The following is a 21353-nucleotide window of genomic DNA, read 5'->3' as shown; positions in this document are numbered from 1 at the left end:
TTTCTTTGATGTTTCAGAGATGTATTCATACCAAAAAATTCTAGTGGAAGACTGGAATATTCTTTGGAATATAATCCTATAGATCAAAGTAATTAGAGTAAGTCCTTGTTACTCAAACACAATATAAAAACTTTTGAGTTACTACAAATTATATATTCTAATTTAATAGGTTTTCAAGATTATTTAGATCAGGGCATGGATATTTTCAATCTATAAATATGTGTGTATTTACTTTTTAGAACATTTTACCTAATTTCCAATCTTGGAATACCTGATGACTATGATTTAATTTTCATTGCACTTAATTAGAATTTAGTTGGCACTAAGATCACATGTGATATGTATATGCACCTAATTGGCTTTTTAATTTGTCCATGACCATAAATATTTAGAAACTGTACCTTTAAGTAACACAGTGTATTCAAGTATTCCAGAAATTTGCCAGTTACTAGGCTTACTATTTTTACATCTTATTTTCAAATGAATCAAAGTGAATTGGAATGAAATTTTAGAGTGAATTTGAATATGAATTACCTTCACCATAATGTAGAAATTAATTGCCTGAAAATTATGAAGACTAGTATGTGAGTGAATAAATTTCAGTAAATGAGCATACACACACACACACACAAATATATGTATATGTAGGACTATTGATAATACCAACATTTTCATTACCTTAACTTGAATGTACACAAATCAATAAAAAGTACTGAACAGAGAGCTTTATATCTTTCAGTATATTCTACTCATGAATGACATAGAGACTAAACTTTTGTCATAAGTTATATAACAAATCTTAGAATTAAATACTTTTGTTTCCTTGTCCAAGAAAAGAAAAATGTTTCTTTCAAATAAGTTGTAGACCAGCTTAAAAAACATAAATTCTTGTGTGGTTATTCACTATTTTTGTATGGAATGTTGCAAAAATCAGTGATAGTCTTACGTTGTTTTTGATGAAAAAATACCTTTGAGTACCAAATGAAATGAAGTTATTTTCCTCTGCAGCACAATAAAAAATATGTATTAGATACAAATACAGATGGATCAATACTCCTGGTTACTAGCACTATGATTAGGGGTGTACTCATTTGGATAAAATAAGAATTGGCCTGAATCTTTGCCCAAAGCCTGAATTGAAATGACCCTGAAAGAAGTTAAAACAGTTTACCAACTTTCTTTTTCTTCATTAATTTCATATGCTTTGCTTTCAGAATGAAAGAATACACACGTCTTATTATTTAAAGTAAATAGGGAAGCAGACTTGGCCCAATGGATAGGGCGTCCACCTACCACATGGTTGGTCCACGGTTCAAACCCCGGGCCTCCTTGACCCATGTGGAGCTGGCCCATGCGCAGTGCTGATGCATGCAAGGAGTGCTGCATGGGTGTCCCCCTAAGGAGAGTCACCCAACGCAAAAGAAAGTGCAGCCTGCCCAAGAATGGTGCCGCGCACACAGAGAGCTGACACAACAAGATGACCCAACGAAAAAGAAACACAGATTCCAGGTGCTGCTGATAAGGATAGAAGTGGTCACAGAAGAGCACATGGTGGATGGAAATAGAGACCAGACAACTGGGGAGAGGGGAGGGAGAAATAAATAAAAAAATGAATCTTTAAAAAAATAAATAAAGTAAATAAAGAAGTTCTTAAAGAAAATACAAACAACTATAGGGGAAAAAGTTATGCTGAATTCTATAGCCCATGTTTAAACCTAAAACTGAGAAAAAAATAAGTTTTTTTCTTTTAAGGGAATTCTTCTAGCAGTCATTTTTTTCCTCAAAAAATCACAAAAATGCTTCATGTTTTTAATAGAATACAAAAAATGAATTTTCAGTTTTCCACAATACTTTTGACGAAGAGTACCGAATGTTTTCTTGTATGCCAATATATATTTTGCATTGTTTCATGTTTCAGTGGTAATTATAGCACTGCTCAGATGGGTAATATTCTAAACAGAATGAGAAAATGTTTAGCTGTCTATTAGGCAGTATGGATAAAAGTATAGGTAAATATATTTTTGAAAAGAAATGTCTTTTAAGGATGTATGTTGTCAGAAATTGAGTTGTCAAAAATTGAGTAATATAAGATACAGATAAACAATCCAGAAGAATTAAAACTCCCAAAATTTGCGTGCATACTCAGTAAAATACAAATATAATTTTTAAAGCTATACATTGCCACTCACTGTTTATTTCTCTTAATCTGGGACTTAGTCACAAATTATAAACTGGGTCATAACAGTTCAATTATACCACCTACTGCCTAATATCTCAGATTGGAGGCACAAGAAGAAAAGCCACTTACTGAAAATTGAAAATGCAATTTTTAAAAAGTGCATGGAGAGAACTTCTATGTTACATTTTCAATAACTGGGATTGGCTTGTTCATGTGATTTTACTCAACACATCTAAGAGGCATATTACTCACTTGAACATAGCAGGATGAAAAAGCAGATCATGACTCTCCCTTTTCTGTGGGAGGTGACTGGTGATAACCTAGGAGACAGAATAAAAAAAAACAAAAGATGAAAGATTTAAGTAAAATATAGTGAGAGAAGAGGAAGGTTCAGAAGACACAAAGAAGCCTAAGAATGAAAAAAGAGAAAAAGAAATAAATAAAGCAAAAGACAGAGGAAGAGAGGAAAAGAAAAAGAAAAGATAGAAGGGTAAAGAGAGGAGACAGGAAAAAAAACAAAAACAGAGAAGAGCTATGAATAAGAAAAATACCTAAGAAAGAACAAGTGAAATGAAGAACTATGAAAAGGGAATAAATTATGTCTTGATTTAACAGGCTGCGACAATAAATAACATACAATGGTCTAAATGGGAATTCATTGTCTCATGGTTTTGAGACTAGAAGACATCCAAATTCAAGATATTCACTAGGCTTGATTTCTCCCAAAGTCTGTAGTGTTCTGCTGCTGGCTGCCAACAATCTTAGGGCTCCTTGACTTGTATGATTGCCTCCAGTCACATGGCGGCATCCTCTCCTTTGTGGCTTCTGTGACTTCCTGGCACTCTTTATAAGTAATATGGATCAAGACCCACACTGACTCAGTTGACTCAGTTAACTAGAAATAGCAACTTCTAAAGATTCTATTTACAATGGATTTATAACCACAGAAAAATAGGTTAAGATGAAGAACAGGTATTTGATGGGGAACCTAATTTAACCTAACACTTATGATAATGTCTTCTCTCAAACTTCTTCTATTTGTAATTAAATATTTGTTCAAGGTTTTGGGGGTGGGGGGGAAGCTGACCAAGGAGTCCTCCCTGCCCCTTACTATTCAGGCCTCAAGTTTCTAGAGTTGGCCTTTCCTCAGAATATACTTCATACATACTGTGTCACAGGGACTGATCCACTGCACGGACATGCTCTTCACATATTCTTTAAATATTCTTTAAACCAAGTCTCTACAATTTTTTTGTCTTGTGGCTAATAAAATTCAAAATTAGTTACAAACTAATTCAAATGTTGAAGAAATATTTGGCAACACAAATTATTTAGCAAGCTAACTTGGACATTATGTTTATTTCAGAAGATAATATGTGATTTCAAAGTAAAAAAGCCTTATCCTAAAAAATGGAGATCAGATATCCTTATTATTTTGCATCTCTTCAGAGAAAATAACTCTTAGATTATCTATCTTTCTACTAATTCATCATAATTTTGCTCGGGGCTTTTTCTACCATATTGTCCTACAAATCTTTTCTTCTCTTATTTTCTTTCCCCTGTATTCTCTGGCATACTGGTTTCTTCATAAACAATATTTACTCAGTCTGGTAAAAGAATATATCTTTGCCTTAATGCAAACCCTTTTATCCCCAGATTATACATTATATTGGTTCTTTTAAGAGAAGACGACTTATTTTCCAGTGAAATTGGCTAAGAGATAGTGAGAGGCTAGAAATTCTTTTGGTTTTCCCAACTATTGTTTCTTGACTGTTCATAAAACCCCCTTCCCCTTTGTTATTCATGTCTTCTAGCTGTATTACCTCCTTCATGCTAGGGTCATTCTAAAATATTCTGTAAGGACTTTGAAGGACTTTAATTCTTGAATTTCCTCCTCACCATAAGTCCTCTCATCTTCTGAAATATTAGTTTGTCTGTGTGGCAAGCCCATTTAACTCCATAACTTTACTCATATTCAATTCAGGTGACATTCATCTGCATTCTAACTGAGTAACCAGATCCATAAACTACCCAATTCATCCTGACATAATACCCACAATGCTACTGCACTGATAATTGCATGAATATTTTCGTGTTTCAGCAGGAACAGAGCTTTCTGAGTAAAAAACTATTTAAAGAGGTGCAAAGGTGCCCAAAGATGTACTTACCAAATGCAATGGATGTGTCATGATGATGGGAACGAGTGTTGCTGGGGGGGGGGGGGGGGGGAGAGGTGGGGTGGGGGGGTGGGGTTGAATGAGACCTCATATATATATTTTTAATGTAATATTATTACAAAGTCAATTTAAAAAAAAACCTAAAGTATAGGTTATTAGGAAATAAGAGGAGGACTGAGAAAGGTTACTGATGCTTAGAAGTATGTAGAAGTTTTAATTAACTTCACTGTAAATATGTGGAAATGGATAGAGTTGATGGTAACACATTATAGTAAGTAGAACTAACACAGCTGGTTTATAAATGGGATTGTGGCTGAAAAGGTTAGTCTAGGTATTTAAATGTCAATTGAAAGAAAGCTAGAGAATAACCTAGAGACTGATTAACACAGTGAAGCCAGAGGTGGATAAGAAGGGTGGTTAATAATACAAATGCAAGAATGTCCTTCTGTGAACTAGAATGGATATACACCACTATTGCAGGATGGTGGGAATGTGGAGAAGCATGGGAAAAACACAATCAATGTAACCTATGGATGATAGTTAACAGCAATACTGTAATATTCTTGCATCAATGCCAAAGATGTACTGTGTTAATAATAGGGAAGTATGGAAAAAATATGCAATGTACACTATGGACCATAGTTAGTGATAAGAATCTCATGATATGATCTCATAATTTGTAACAAATGTTCCATAATGGTGTGGTGTGTTGGTGAAGGATTGTTGTATGGAATTCTACACATGCACATGATTGTTTTGTAAGCACACAACTTCTGTAATAAAAATATATTTAAAAAAAAGAATGTTTAAATAGAAAACAAGCCTTGTAAGTTAAAGATAGTGACCTCAGAGAGATTTGAAGACATCTTTCTTAGAGGTATTTATTTACAATCTGAATGAAAATAGATCTCTGTTCCTTCATCTCTTTTTCTCAGTGAAAATGTGTTTATATTTCAGAATAAATGTCTTTCCCTCACTCTCTAGAAAGGAGGAGGGTATATGTGCTAGCTGCCTTCTACAAGTTCCAAGACTAATAAATTTAAATATTGCTGTTGGGGAAGTCAAGAACATAGTCAGTGACCATCTCATAACTCTCTCCTATCCCCCTCCTTTTCCCCTCATGCCTGTCTGTGAAGATATATTTGTGGTTTCCATGTGTGCTTGTTTCCATGCAGGTGCTCACTATGTTTCTATCTTGCAAGAGATTGCAGGCAGCTGGGAGAGACATTAAATCTTAACCAGTCCTAGCTCCTTGCCAGGGTGTAAGTGTTGCTCATTGGTGGAGACTTTTCCCCCTAGAGTGTATAAAAGTTCAGCAGTCAGTCAGTGCAAGTGTTCCTCATCTCTGATGCAAAGAGAGGCATGCAAAGCTGCTATTTTCTGACACTTACTTGAGCAATCCCTGGGGGATTGGCTAATGTGGAAAAATTTCCCCTGATCTTTCAGACCCTTTGTGCTGTGTGAGTAATGAAGTGATCACTTGTTGAAAGCCTCTGTTTTACCTGAGCCTGTGTTCCTACAGTGCACCATATAGCAATTTGCTCAACATACTCAAGTGTTATTACACCCTATATGTGCAGAGTAATTTGGTTATCACTACTTTGTCCCACAGGGAATTAGAGCTCAGATTGCTACATGAGTAAATAACTGATAATGCTCATTGATCCAGAAAACTTGTGTTTACTGTCAAGATAAATAAATAAATATAAATATACACACTTAACATGCATTTGTTTTTTAACCACATGAAAACATCCTGGACCTTTATCACTTTTTCCCCATCTACAAAAGTTCTGTCACTTCTCTTTACTTAGTACAGTTCCATATCACTACTGGCCAGAATATGTGAAGTATATGTATTTTTAAAAAATTGATCTGATGCTGATGCTGAAAAGAATGTTTGGAGTATGAGGACATATCACTTTTTAAAAATTTTTTTTTTCTGACAACAGTTACTTTGTAATAAATGACAAATGTTAATTTGCTCTCAATAAATCCGCTATATTTATCTGCTCTAAATATATACTTGTTACTAACACTTAATCAAAATATTTGTTTGTATTTTTAAACTCTTGATAATTTCATGTTGAATTTGAAGACTTATTTGTGCACTGTGGTCCTGGAATAATTTTTTAAAACATTTTCTTTAATTAGTTAAGAATATGGAAGGAAGGAGAAAGGGACTCCATTTAGAATTGGGATGTAGGAAGAGGCAGGGATTTCAGAATGCCTGGGAGGAGTAAATGGAGAAGATTCTGTTCTAGGGAGCAAAGCAATGGCCCTGGCTGCCCTTACTTTTCTCCTTCTCCCTCTCTTTTAATTATACTATCATGCTCCTCAACTGCCAGGTATCATATTCAAGAATTTCTTTTCAAGATTTTCCTTACCCAGTCAAACCCCACTTCTTTTTCTCTATCTTCATCCATCCAGACCTGGGAACCTGAACTGTTCATCCATCTCAGTTTTCATTCAGTTCACTTGGGTTATATTTGCTTATCCCTGGTCATTTATATATTTATTTATTTAATTAGAGAATTACAGAACAATCAGGCATTGTATTAGTCAGCCAAAGGGATGCTGATGCAAAATATAAGAAATCTGCCGGCTTTCATGAAGGTTATTTATTTGGGGTAGAAGTTTACAGTTACCAGGTCATAAAGTTTAAGTAAGTTCCCTCACAAAAGCTGTTGCCACTTGTTGGAGCAAGTGTCTGCTGATGTCTGCAAGGGTTCAGGCTTTCTCTTCCTCTAAAGGCTCCATGATCCCAGCTTCTTCCAATATCAGCTATAGGCTGGGATACATCCAGTCTCTCTCCCAGGGCCCATTTCTATCTGGGCCCAGCAGCTCTGTTCTCTCCACAAGGCCAGCCGTAAATATCAAGCAAATGGCTTCTCTCTTTTCCCAGGGCCTCTGTCATACTTAATGGAGACTTCTTTCTTTCCTCACTTATCTGCTTCTCTGCATGTTTACTTCCTGGGGTTCCAGCATTAAAACTCCAATTCTCCACTCAGCTGTGTGGTTTTCTCTGTGAGTCCCTGACTCATTGGTGGAGATGTCCTACTGACATGATGCGATCAAAGCCCTAGTCATAATTTAATCAGGTAAAAATGAAACCTCTGAATAAAATGCAATCTAATATGCCCAGAGGAACAGATCAGTTCACAAATATAATCCAGTATCTGTTTTTGGAATTCAAAAATAATGCCAAACTGCTACAATTCACCCTCTGAATTCCAAAAACACACTACAATATTTCAAAAACTTTATTTCAGTAGCAATGCTACTGTACAAAATCACATCTCAGTTACAGTTTGTAGAAATACAGTTTGTAGAAATACAGTTTGTCTTGGTGCAAAGTCCAGTCTGTCTGTAGACCTCTGAAACATACAAAACCATTTATCTGTTTCAACATACAAATGGACAAAGGATAAACGCTTGCATTACAATAAGGAGACAGTGGGAGGAAAACATGAGGCATGGGTCCCCTATATTTCCATAAACCTGTAGGGCATACTTCATTAGATGTCAAAGTCTGAGAGACATTCTTAAGATGATGATCTCTTCTCCCTAGGGCCTCGTGAGTACTCATCCTTTCCACAGGCTTGCCCAAAGGCCATTTTCTTGGTTCCAACCTCTTCAAGCATCTGGGTGACAACCAAGCTCCAGATGTCACCCTCCAAGAGTGTTGGTGTGATTACCACACTTTACCCAATTTTTGGATTAGAGTCTTAACACCCTTACTACAGTAAAGTGAAGACAACATCCTCCCGAATATTTGGCATACAGGCCCAACCCTCTCAGAGCAATGAGTTGGTGACCTGGCCTTCCCTAATCCATGAGGGACATGTCTACCACTCTCAGACCCTTGGGATGGCAACCTTAATCTCCCTAATCCTTGGGGAATGTACTATACCCTCTCTGTAACCTGGGGCTGCAAAACTCTGACTGAATAGCATGTGGAAACATCCAACCTCTTCAACTGCTGGCACAAAATCACCCTTTCTGTACACATGGGTGGGGTTCCTCTCTTGGCCTTGGGTGATGTCTTAATTACAGATCTCAGTTTCCATGCTATTCCTCTTAAAGTCATTTCCCCTTCAATTTCTTCTTTCTATGTCCCTCTTACTCCAAGCTGACAGTGGTTTTGTTCATATAGCTCCCTCAAAAAGCTTATTGGTTTAGTATGCAAGAAGCTGGGGTCCAAGTCATCAGACAGTAAGACTTTCTACAAGTCTTTCCTAGATAACAGCATCTTCAATCCTTATTTATAGTTCCAAGTTTAGTTAAGTTCTCAAATGGGGCACTATTGTCTGAAAGCTTCATTTCCAAGTTTTGGGATTTCTGAAATCAGTTTCTGGTTTCATTGTTCCAAACAATTCAATTCTTAACTTATTTCTCTCACCTAGCATTTTACTGTAAGCTGCAAGGAGAAGTCAAGCTGCACTCTTTGTGTTTACTTTAAAAAGTTCTTCAGTTATATGTCCAGGCTCACTATTTTCAAATTCCATAAAACATCAGAAATTAATCTTGTTAAGTTCTCTGCAATTTTAAAACACAGACTGACGTTCCTCCAGTTTCCAATAGTTTCATCATTTATTTCTAAGTCCTCATAAAAAGTCTCCTTAGCAACCATATTCCTATCAACAGTCTCGTCAGAGCAATCTAGGATTTTTCCATCAAGCATGTCACAATTTCTCCAAAAAAAATATCCCTTAGCCATTTATAAAACCATTCCAGCATTTTGATAATTGCAAAAGCATTTCTCCTCTCTCTGGTATTAGTCAGCCAAAAGGGTGCTGATGCAAAATACAAGAAATCTGCTGGCTTTTATGAAGGGTATTTATTTGGGGTAGAAGCTTACAATTACCAGGCCGTAAAGTGTAAGTTACTTTCCTCACCAAAGTCTGTTGTCACTTATTGGAGCAAGATGTCTGCTGATGTCTGCAAGGGTTCAGGCTTCCTCTTCCTCTAAAGGCTCCATGATCCTAGCTTCTTCCAATATCAGCTGTAGGCTGGAATACATCTTCTCTCTCTTCCAGGGCTTATTTCTCTCTGGGATCAGCTGCTCTTGTCTCTCCACAGGGCCAGCTGTAAACTATCAGACCAATGGCTTGTTTCTCTTCCCAGGGCCTCTGCCATGTTTAATGGAGCCTTCTCTCTTTTCTCATGTATCTGCTTTTCTTTGTATTTACTTCCCAGGGCTCCAGCATTAAAACTCCAACATTAAAATGCAAAACTCACTTTCTGCTCTGCTATGTGATTTTCTCTGTGAGTGCTCTGTTCCCTTGGTGGACAGGGACTCAATGTCCTACTGATGTGTCCCAATCAAAGCCCTAATCATAATTTAATCAAATAAAAGTGAAACCTCTAAATCCAATACAATCTCATATGCCCAGAGGAATAGAGCACTTTACAAATATAATCCAATATCTATTTTTGGAATTCATAAATAATGCCAAACTGCTGCAGGCATATCCTATAGGATTCCTATATAATACATGATTAATAACACCTTGAATTAGTGTGGCACATTTGTTACAATTGATGAAAGCACCATTTTATAATTGTTCTATTAACTCTCATTCACACTTCAATTTAGGATTAAGCTTGAGTTGTGGAATTCTGTGGCAATTTGAGATTATTTATGAATTCCCAAAAGAGAGTTTATTTGTAAACTAATCTATTCCTCTAGGTGTGATACCCTTTGATTTTATTCAAATCTTCTGAGAAGTGTTTGATGAAATTATGTTAAGATTAAGGCTTTGATTGGACCATGTTAGTAGGGCACGACTCTGGTTGAGTCTGGTAAATTGAATGAATGGACACTCACTGAAGAAGACAGACATAAGAGAGAGAACTTGGTCATTTAAGTCCTGCCATGTGACAGAAAGGAGAAAGATCAAACAGCTAAAGCCACAGGAATATAGAAGAGTCATTTGTCTGATAGTTTGCAGCCAAGGAGAACATAGCAGTTGAGCAGCTGAGAAGGCCCAAGAGACCAGCCAGAGAGTACCAGCCATCCTGCTTCAGCACATGGCAGCTGAATTTGGTGAGAAGGTACCTTTTATGGTACCTTGAGTTGGATTCTTTAGGGTCTTATAACTGTAAGCTTTTACCCCAAATTAATACCCTTTATAAAAGCCAATAGATTTCTGGTACTTGTATTCACACCGTTTTGACTAACAAATACTAGTTGCATGGTTTGCTTTGTTTTTTAATTCTGATACCATATATACAACCTAGCATTTCCCTTTTAAACATATTCAAATATGAAATTCAGTGCTGTTGATTGCATTCACAATGTTGTGCTACCATCACCACCATCATTACCAAATTTTTCCCATAGTCCAAAACAGAAACTAAGATTTAAGCCTTAACTCCTTATTCCCTACTCTCATACCACACTTTAGTAACCTATATTTCAGATTCTGACTTTGTGAGTTTTCTTATGTTATTGTTTAATAACATTGAGATCATACAATATGTGTCCATTTCTGTCTGATTTCATTCATCATGATATCTTGAAAGTTCATCCATGTTGTCACATATATCAGGACTTCATTCCTTTATATGACTAAATAATATTCTATTGTTTGTACATACCACATTTTATGCATTCATTAGTTGATGGACACCTGGGATGCTTTCAACTTTTGTCAATTGTGAATAATGCCACCGTCAATATTGGTGTGCAAATATATGTTCAAGTCCCTGCTTTTAATTATTTTGGGTACATACTTAGAAGTGGGATTGGTGGATCATATGGTAATTCTATATTTAGCTTTCTGAATAACTTCCAAACTGCCTTCCACAGTAACTGCATCACTTTACATTCCCACCATCAGTGAATGTGTGTCCTGTATCTTTGCATCCTCTTCAATTCTTGTAAATTTTTGTTGTATTTTTTTTTCATAGAAGCCATTCTAATGAATATGAAATGATATCTCATGTGGTTTTGATTTTCATTTCCCTAATGGCTAATGATGTTGAGCATCTTCTCATGTGTTTTTTGGCCCTATGCATATCTTCTTGAGGAACCTGTCATTTCACATCTTTTGAACATTTATTAATTGGGTTTTTCTTGTTGAGTAGAACATTTCCTTATATACTCTGTATATTAAGCCCTTAACAGATGTATGGCTTCCAAATGTTTTCTTGTGTAGTGTAGGTTGTCAGTTTACTTTCACAGTAAAGTCCTTTGAGGCATAAATGTTATTAATTTTATGACATTCTAATTATCTATTTTTTACTTTTGTTGCTTGTTCTTGGGTGGAATTCTAAAACCTGTTGTCTAACAAGGGTCCTGAAAATGCTTTTCTATGTTTTCTTTGAGGAGTTTTATAGTTTTGGCTCTTATATTTAGGACTTTGATCCATTCTGAATTGATTTATATATATGGTATACGATAGGGGTCCACCTTCACTGTTTTGCAAATGGAGATCCAGTTTTCCCAGCACTATTTGTTGAAGAAATTTGTTTTATCCCAATTGAATGGTTTTGCTCCCTTGTCAAAAATCAGTTAGCCAAAAATGTAAAGGTTGATTTCTGAGCACTCAATTCAATTTATTGGTCTTTATGCCTGTCACTGTGCTAGTGCCATGATGGTTTGATTACTATAGCTGTGTAATAAGTTTTAAGATCAGAAAATGTGAGTCCTCAAAATTTTTTCTTGATTTTATAATTTTTGATGCTAATTGCTATAAGAATATAGTGACTATTATATGCTGCTGCTAATTAATTTACAGAATTTGTATATTTATTGTTTAGTAGTACATTCGACAGTTGGTAAAAAACTTCAAGTGTATCACAGACTAATGCAAAATCAATACCTGGGATCATGCACATTTTTCCTGAAAAACATGTTAAAATGAAGGTAGCAGTTTATTTGAGAATCTAAGAAAAAATATAACAGTTTACAGTATATCTAGACCATTGTTTTTAACCATTTTGATTTATTTCAATGGTTCTAAATCCAATAACCAGAAAGTAATGATATTTACCACCCTATGTTCTATGCATTTTGATGACAAAATTTGCTATTTTTTAAACACAAGTAATCCAATAAATGAAGATTATGGGGTAATAAAATATCTTTTTAGTCTTCTGATACCCTTGATGGCCCTAAGTTATAGCCAGAGATGAGTTTGAATGTAATGTCTGGAGAAAGATCAGATGTCTAATAAAAGAGAAGAATACTCCCTGGGCATTCAAGAGTGAAAGAGTAAGAAAAAGATATGTAAATGGTAGAGTTAGGAGGAATAAAAATATATATTGGATTAAGATTCTATGGAAAGAGAATAGAAACATTCCAGTGTTGGAGTACCTGGAAAACAAAATTAAGTGGTGATTTCTGCTATTTATCTTAAAATTACTAGTGGCTGCCTTACTGAACAACACAGTTCTGTGTTTAGGTGGTGAACAGTGCATGCCATGGCTTAATGAGTAACATACAGATTCTTTTCAAGAAAAGGCATTCTCAGGAGTCTCCCATTATGAAAAAATTGTTTTTTAAATTTTAGTTTAATTTTTTAATTTACTGTAATATTTACTAAATATGTGTAAACATGAATCTAGTTGTAAATGTCTCAAGCTTATAGGTCTTATATATTTATAAGATCCATATAGATGTACATTCATAAAAAACCATTGAAATGCTAATAATCAATGTAAATTTGATATGATTAATAATATATTTTGCTTAAACTTAATCAATGCTTGAAACATGAATAAAATATTAGCTTCTCTGATGATGTTCTTTTGAGTTCATGATGTCACATACTGATTCAAACTACTGCAAACCTTTTTCAATTATATCGCATAGTAATATTATTTGTTCTTTCTAGGCAAGCATGGATCTTTTCCATATTGAGTCACCCTTATTATTTTATTCATTAATCCACAAATTAAAATAGTTCAACATGGTGTCAATGTGATTTTAAAAGCAAATTCAAGCACTGAATTCCTTTGTCAGTTCTTTGTTGCATGAGTAGTCAATCAAATGGTCTAAATACTTTGAGATTTTTAGATAGCTGTAGAAATGAAACAGACTATTTAAAAATATAATGCAGAACTTATGAATTCTGTATGATTTTGTTTACAGATGTCCTTCTTTGGGAAACATTGTCATATACCACATTTAAGTGTTTCTATGATAACTAAGAAATATTGGAAAATCATTTAAAGTCACTGGAGATTTTACAAGGTCCACTTTTATTTTAAGAAGAGAGGTCCTGGTGAATGTGCATAGATGTTATATGTGTTGTAAGAAGTATATTTCTAAAGTCATGAGAATTTTGTTTGAAGAAACATAACAGAATTTAAATATCCAAGTAGATGTTAGCCTATTATCCATTGTAGGAGAGTAAATTCTGTTTAAAATATTACCATTCAAAATAATTTAGAACTCCTTTTTATGAATTTCCTTCAAAAAACTTAGAATTGCATAAGAAAATCAATGCCATTAATTTATAAACATAAAATATTAATAAATTATTCTTTAAAAAATGAGCTTCCTCCTCCATAGCAGAGTAGTGAAGTTTGAATGGGTCCTTGACCTTCCTGTGCTACTATTTTGTGAAAATAATATTCACTTTTCATATCTAGGATCAGAAGCACTTGCTTATTCTACACTTAATAGACTTGTGTAGCCGTGATTCAAAATTTCATTTCTAAGTTTGTACGTAACAACCTAGTAGTAGCTCTTTTTTTCAAACTTCTAAATCTCACTTAGTAGTTTAAAACTATCAAATTCTACCCTCTCTGATATTTGTCTAAATATTATAATTGGTTATAGGTTTTCTTTTTGTTTGTAAAAAAATAGATGTAGAAAATTAGTTATTACTAGCTCTGGTTAGTTAAATAAAGGTACTTCTTTCTTTTCCTTAGGATCACTAACTAAGAAAAAATAGGCAAATTCTAAATTTGTAACTATTAGTGTTATAGTTAGATAATGCTATGAATATTACAACATAATTAGGAGATTTTCTTCAATGTTTCCACAAATTAATGTGCTCATACCAACGACATAAATTTGGATGAACAATGCTTATATTGTATGTGTGATAAGCTTGATTTCATAAGTACTTGAACAGATTCATGTTGCAATTATTATTAAATCATGACCTAAATATAAGTATGAAATTCTCAGCAAGATACCTAGTCCTAATGATAAAATTAGGCTACTTGTCATTGAAAGAGAAAATTAACACTTTGGGCTTTAAATAATTGATTTTAATATGTAAATAGAACTCTTTATAATAACTAAGATAGTTTTATGGTAAATTTCAGTGAGTGTAGTTAGGTTTTTCTTTAAATTGATTTGCTATATCACATAATGTATTTGCTTTTTCATGCATTAAAAGATTGTCTTGATTCTGAAGGAACTGTACCCTTCAATTCATTCATTCAAAAATATTCATTGAAAAACTAGGATTTTCCAAGTATGTTTGGAGCTGTATATAGAATGGTAACTAAAACAGAGTTCCAATATTATAAAGGAGTATTTTTTTGTATTGTTTTATGCATAAAGATAGTCAATATAGAAATAAGTCAATAAATAAATCTTGTATTTCTCATAGTAATAAATGCTTTGAATAAAGATGAACCAGAGAAGCAGTCTAGGAAATGCCAGCGAAAGTGTTATGGATTGACATTTCCCCCACAAAGACATCTTCAAGACCTAATCCTCAATCCTGAGGATTTGATTCACATTTTTAAATAAGATCTTTGAAGAGCCTATTAATTAAGATGTGGCCAAACTGAATCTGGGTGGGCCATAATCCATATGACTGGAATCCTTAAAGCAGAGGAAATTTGGACTTAATGAGAAGAGTTAGTAGGACACTGAAGGAGACAGATGAGGAGACAGAACTTGAGTTATAGATTGTAGGGAAGCCACCACCAGAATGCTCCGTACTTCACAGAAAATATGATCCTGTTGACACTTTGATTTTGGACTTCTCACTTCCAAAATTCTGAGGCATTTATTCCCTGTGTTCAAGTCAATCGGTCTGTAGTAGCAGTCCTGGCAATCTAAGGCAGAGAGGGATAGGGTTACACTGTTAAATTAGTTGGCCAAGGAAGTTGTCAATTAGAAGGAAGAATTTGAGAAAAGCGCTGGAATAGATATGTGAAAAAGCATTTATGTATATGTGTAATGAGAAGAAACAGAAAGTACAAAGGCACTAGGGAGGGAATTTGTCTGGTGCATTCAATAAGTAGCAAAGCATAAACCAAATGAGGGACAGCATAGTAGCAGATGAAGTCAGAAAAGTAATAAAAAGAAAGCAGATCATATCAGAACTTTGACTTTTATTATAAGTGACATGGGAAACTATTGGAGTGTTTTGGACAGAAAAATAACATGATCTGACTTATTTTAAAACTAACACACTCAGCTGTGTTAAGAACAGGCAGTAGTGGATAAAATAATGCAGCAGAAAGACAAGTTAGAGACTGTTGGAATAATACAGATAAGTGTTAACAATGGTGTTGGCCAAGGTTTTTGTTATCTTACCTAATTACTTTAGCTAAAAATTCTAGCACAATCTTGAATAATAGTGGTAATAGAGGGCATCTTTTTCTTGTCCCTGAGCTGAAAGGGAAAGCTTCCAGGCTTTTACCATTGGGTACAGTATTGGCTCTGTGTTTTCATATTTGCCCTGTATCTTGTTAAGGAGGTTTACTACTATTTTTTATCTTTAAAGTATTTTTATCAGGAAGTGGATGTGGCTCAAGTGATTGAACTTCTACATATCACATTGGAGTTCCTGGGTTCAGATCCTGGTGCCTCCTGGAGAAGACAAGCAAGACTGTGAGCTGGCCCAATGGCTGGTGAGGCAAGCTGATGCAACAAGATGATACAACAAGACACAAAGAGAAAACACAATGAGAGAAACAGCAAAGCAGGGAGTGCAGGTAACTAAAATAATGGAGTACCTCTCTCCCACATAAGAGGTCCCAGGTTCAGGTCCTGGTACCTCCTAAAGAAAAGACAAGGAGATACAGAGCACACTCTGAACAAATACAGAGAACTGACAGCAAGTACAAACAATGGGGGGTAATAAGTAAATAAAATAAATCTTTAAAAAATATTTTTATCAAGGAAGGATACTGGATTTTGTTAAATTTTTTAATGCATCAGTCAAGATGATCATATCATTCTCTCTTGTGATTTGTCAATGTGGCTAATTACATTAATTGATTAATTACATTAATTGATTTTCTTGTGTTGAACCACCCTTGCGTAATAGAAATAAAACCCACTTGTTCATAGTGTATAAAACTTTTTAAAAATAAAATTTTTTTTAAAAGATAATGTGAAATGTTGAGTTTACAAGCATATTTGAAAGTGGAGGCAAGAAGATTTCTGACAGACTGTGGGGTGTGATATCAAAGTTTTAGCTTAGCCACTTAGAAAGATGTAGTTGCCATGTATTGAGATAAGACTGGGAAAGGAGTAGGTGAAAGGACAAGTGTGAGTTGTCTGTGAGATTTCTAGATGGAATGGTGAAACTTCTAAATGAATAGTCAATTGTGACTGTTAATAGGGAGTTCAGAAGAGAGGTGTGAACTAGAGATATAAGTCCAGGAATTGTCAACATTGAAATGGGTCTTAAGGCAATGGGACTAATTGATATTACCAAGGAAGATAGTGAAGACAGCAGAACAAGGACTGATTCCTCAAGCCAAACACATTTATGAGATAAGAGATGGAGGTCAAGAAGGGTCCTGGGAAAAAATGTCCACTAAGATAAGAGGATACTAACAGAATGATCTGGAAGCAAAGATTATTTCAAAATAGGCCAAGTCAAATGAGATGAGAACTGAGAATAAACCATTGGTAGCTGACTTTGGTTACAGTAATCCTGAATGAGAACTAGGGGCAACAGTCTAAATGGAATGAGATTAAGAGAGAATGGACATGATTTCCAATCCTGTGTTCATGTCATGTGGCAACAAGAATATGTTCTGTTAGGAGTTATCTTAAACTGTGTAAAAATAATTTTTTTTTAATCTGCTGCCATATTTTAGCTCAATACAATGTGAATTTGTTTTTCTTTTTCTTTTTTTCCCATTTTTTGTAATAAATGTGTTTCTGTTCACATACCCTTTAAAAAAAGAGAGACTGGAAGAAGGAAATTAGAGAAACAGTGTAAGCAACTTAAAATTGAAAGGTTTTGTTGTAAAAGTAGAGCAGTTAATGGGGTATTGTTAAAAGGGGATGTGGAAGCAAGTAGTGTGTGTTTTTTCTTTTTTTTCTTTTGTAGTTTTTGAAGATGGGAGAAATTTCAGATCTTTGGTATGCTTCTGGTAAGAATTCAGTAAGAAATAATAAAAATTATGTAACAAAATGAAGGGAACATCTCTGCAGCTTTTGCCTATGTGTGAATAAGAAGGAATAGGAGGTAATCAATGCATATGGGGAGATTTGATCTCCACAATCCATCCATAGTAACAGAAGGGGTAAAAAAAACATAGGATAGGTATATTGGTTGCAGCTGGTAGAAATTCGTCTCTGATTGCTCCCTTTTAATCAGCGAAATAGGAAACGAGGCCATCAGCTGGAATTGAAAACTGGGGGGATAGAGTTCTGAATAGAAAGAAAGAAGGTAAGAAATAGCTTTCTGGGACAGTGGGGGATTGACTGGGTTTAGAGAAATGTATTTTGATTGCTTGGCACCACTAAAGAGCACTCTTGATAACAGTGATTATGAATTTAAAGTGAAATCAGCCACCATGGGTGGCTATTTTTCTTTGACCGTGTTGTGCTGCTTGGGCACAGATGTGGAATAAGCAGGGCGTTACATTTAACAAGAGCTGGGGTTTTGCTATGTGAGTGTGTTGAACACTGAGAGGAGCAGGAAGTTAAAGGTTGGGAATAAATTTCCCACTTAAATAACTTATTCATCCAGGGATCATCTATTCTTATATTATTCTTTAAATAATATTTGTGATTAAAATGCAATGATAAAAAGGTGTATAGGGTAGAGCAAATAAATTCACATTATAACCCACTCCAATTCCATGTCCCAAAGGTAGCCACTATAAATAGTTTCGTGTCTATCCTTCCAGACATTTTCTATGAATACATAAACAGATAGATTTTTTTAAAACCAAATATTGCTTCACACTACTCATCTAGTTCTGGTACTTACTTTTTTCCCTCAACAATATATCATAGGCACACTTCCATGCTGGTACTTAGAGATCTATCTCATTCTACAACTACATAATATTCTATTGTATTGCTGAGACCTAATTTATTTAAATAATCACTTTTTGATTTAGGTTGTTTCTAAGTTCTGCTATTATGGATAAAGCAGAAATAAACATCCTTATCTACAGAAGTTTATTAGTTCCTGTGTTATTTCTTTAATGTATGTTACTAGAGTAGGAATTGCTTAGATATTATGCATAATTTCATAGTTTCTGCAAAGTGATCAGTGACAAAGAACACAACCTTTCATCTTCAACATCCTCATTAGTACTCAATCTGAACCTTTTAGCTCACTTAAATATATACTCATTAAGTTTTGAAAAATTTGAGCATAAATTTTCATTTCATATTTTTAAAACTATGGAAGGTTTAAAATATACAAAATTATATAACAAGCATGTAGGTACTGCTGATATTAAAATCATTTTAATATTTGGCCATTTTTTATTTCAGATTGTTAATTATATTTTCCCTTGGAGAAATAGAATTTCCACATGAAGATTAATTTTCCCTCTTATCTTCTCCTTTCTTTCCCCCATTACGGTATCCTAAAGAATTTATTTTTTATATATCATATTATATATTTTGCGTAGTCATCTTTTTATTGTTTTCCTTCCTAGTCTGTAAGCACCATGAGGGGAAGGATTCGTGCCTATTTGATTAACTTTGAACCCTCATTGCCTAGGATGAGGTTGGTACATTATAGGATCTCAGTAAATAATTTTTGAATCAACAATGAATTAATTAATTAGGAATAGGAATTCTCAATCATGTTGTACTTTTGATGTTGCAAAACCAACAATATATAGTTATAATTGTTACTTTACCATTTATAGCTTATTGTCATTTCCTTATCTCTATCTGTTCCTGTCCACTTCCTTTGTGCTATCACTGAAAAATATATTACACATATCTTATATTTCTATATTTTATAGGCCCCAGATTACATTATATTCATATTGTTTTGTAAATCAGTTATGAGAAAAAGAGAGGAAATATGCGTTATTTTAGTTTGCAAAAGGCTGCCAAAGCCATATACCAAAAATGCGTTGCATTTTAGTGGTCTATTTACTCGCCAACCCAGTGAGTGTTAAGGCTTTGATATTGCTCCTCAGGGGAAGTACAGCTTTGGGTATGCAGTCACCCTGAGATGATATTGGTATAGGTAAGTCTTTCTTTCTCTTTTCCTGATCACACTAGTTGTTAAATTCTACTAATTACCAACTGATTGCTCTATTGTTTACAACAATGCCCTGGGTCATAAAGGTCTCTACAAACTAACCCAACCAAATTGCAGCTCCTTTGAAAGACTAGTTTCTTAGGTCCATGTTTGATATTTGTTTTGTACCCAGCAGGGCTCATCCCACCTATCTTATCCTCCAGTCTCATCCATATCATCATATGCTTCATGTCTTCATTTCTTCTTACCATTGCATAACATTCCATCATGTGTATACACCACAATTTGTTTATCCATTCATCACGTGATGGACATATGGGTTGCTTTCAACTCTTGGCAATATAAGATATACTCCTAATAGAATTATATTTATATGAGATTGAAAGTAAGAAATACATATACTTTAAAAAAGAGCTCTACTGCTCAAGTTTCCTGTTATATTACAGTACACAAGCCAAAACTATTTTGTTCGTTTGTTTGCTTTACAACTAATATGCAAAGGCCATCTTTAGCATTTCAATAAAATGTGTGAACACAATATTATGCCTTATATATTATAATAGAGTATTATAAAATATTATTATTAAAGATATATCACAAATAGACAAGTACTTGAAAATGTCGCCATCAGATTGACTACCCTTTTAAAAATAATAACTAGTTCACATATGTTTTTATATTGGCTTTTGGGTTTGGATTTCCATTTCCATCATTTTTGTACCTTGACAATATCTCCCACGTATTAAAATAACACTTGAAAAAGGTAACACTTCCTTCAAAATAAGACCTGCTTATCCATTTTTAGTTAGTAAAACTGTCTAAAAACACCAGTGTTAACTGCTAGAATTATCATGATATAATAAAAAATATGACATTTTTTCCTATACTTGAAAAAATCATATCAGCAATCCAACTGTCCACAAATTGTATGGAAACGCCTTGTTTCTTTATATACCCCTGCTTCCAAATAACAAAAGAGGTGATCTTCTGAGGATTTTTAGAGAAATTTAACACATTGCGTGGCAATAAATATTAAAGATGCTTTTAGGATGATTCCTAAAAAATGTAATAAAAGTTCTCATGCCTAAATTTAGATAGGATATGCACTATGTTTTCTCGAAAATTTTCTACACTATTAATGTTTTCGTTTCCAAGGCTATCTAAAGCAGATACCATGGAATAGATTGGATTTAAACAATGAGATTTTATTATCTTAAAGGTTGAGGCCATACGAATGTCCAAATCAAAACATCATCAAGGCATCACCAAAGCAATACTTTCTTCCTAAAGACCAGCTGCCAATAATCCTTGGCTCCTCTACCACATGGTAAGGCACATAGCAGCATCTGCTGGTCTCTCTTCTCTTCTGGGTTTTGTTGCATTCAACTACTTTTTGCTTCCCTGTTTTCTCTCTCTGTATTCATTCTGTTTATAAAGGACTCTAGTAAAGTTTTAAATCCCACACTTAATAAGGTGGGTCACACCTTAACTGATGAAATCTCATCCAAAACTCCTACTTACAATGGGTTTACACTCACAGGAATTGATTATATTTAAGAATATGTGTTTGTGTTTGTGGGGTACATACAGCTTCAAACT

Source organism: Dasypus novemcinctus, chromosome 4 (genome assembly GCF_030445035.2).
Source record: "Dasypus novemcinctus isolate mDasNov1 chromosome 4, mDasNov1.1.hap2, whole genome shotgun sequence".
Classification (NCBI taxonomy): Eukaryota; Metazoa; Chordata; class Mammalia; order Cingulata; family Dasypodidae; genus Dasypus; species Dasypus novemcinctus.
The sequence above is the reverse complement of the archived record's forward strand: the minus strand, read 5'-3'. Positions refer to the sequence as shown.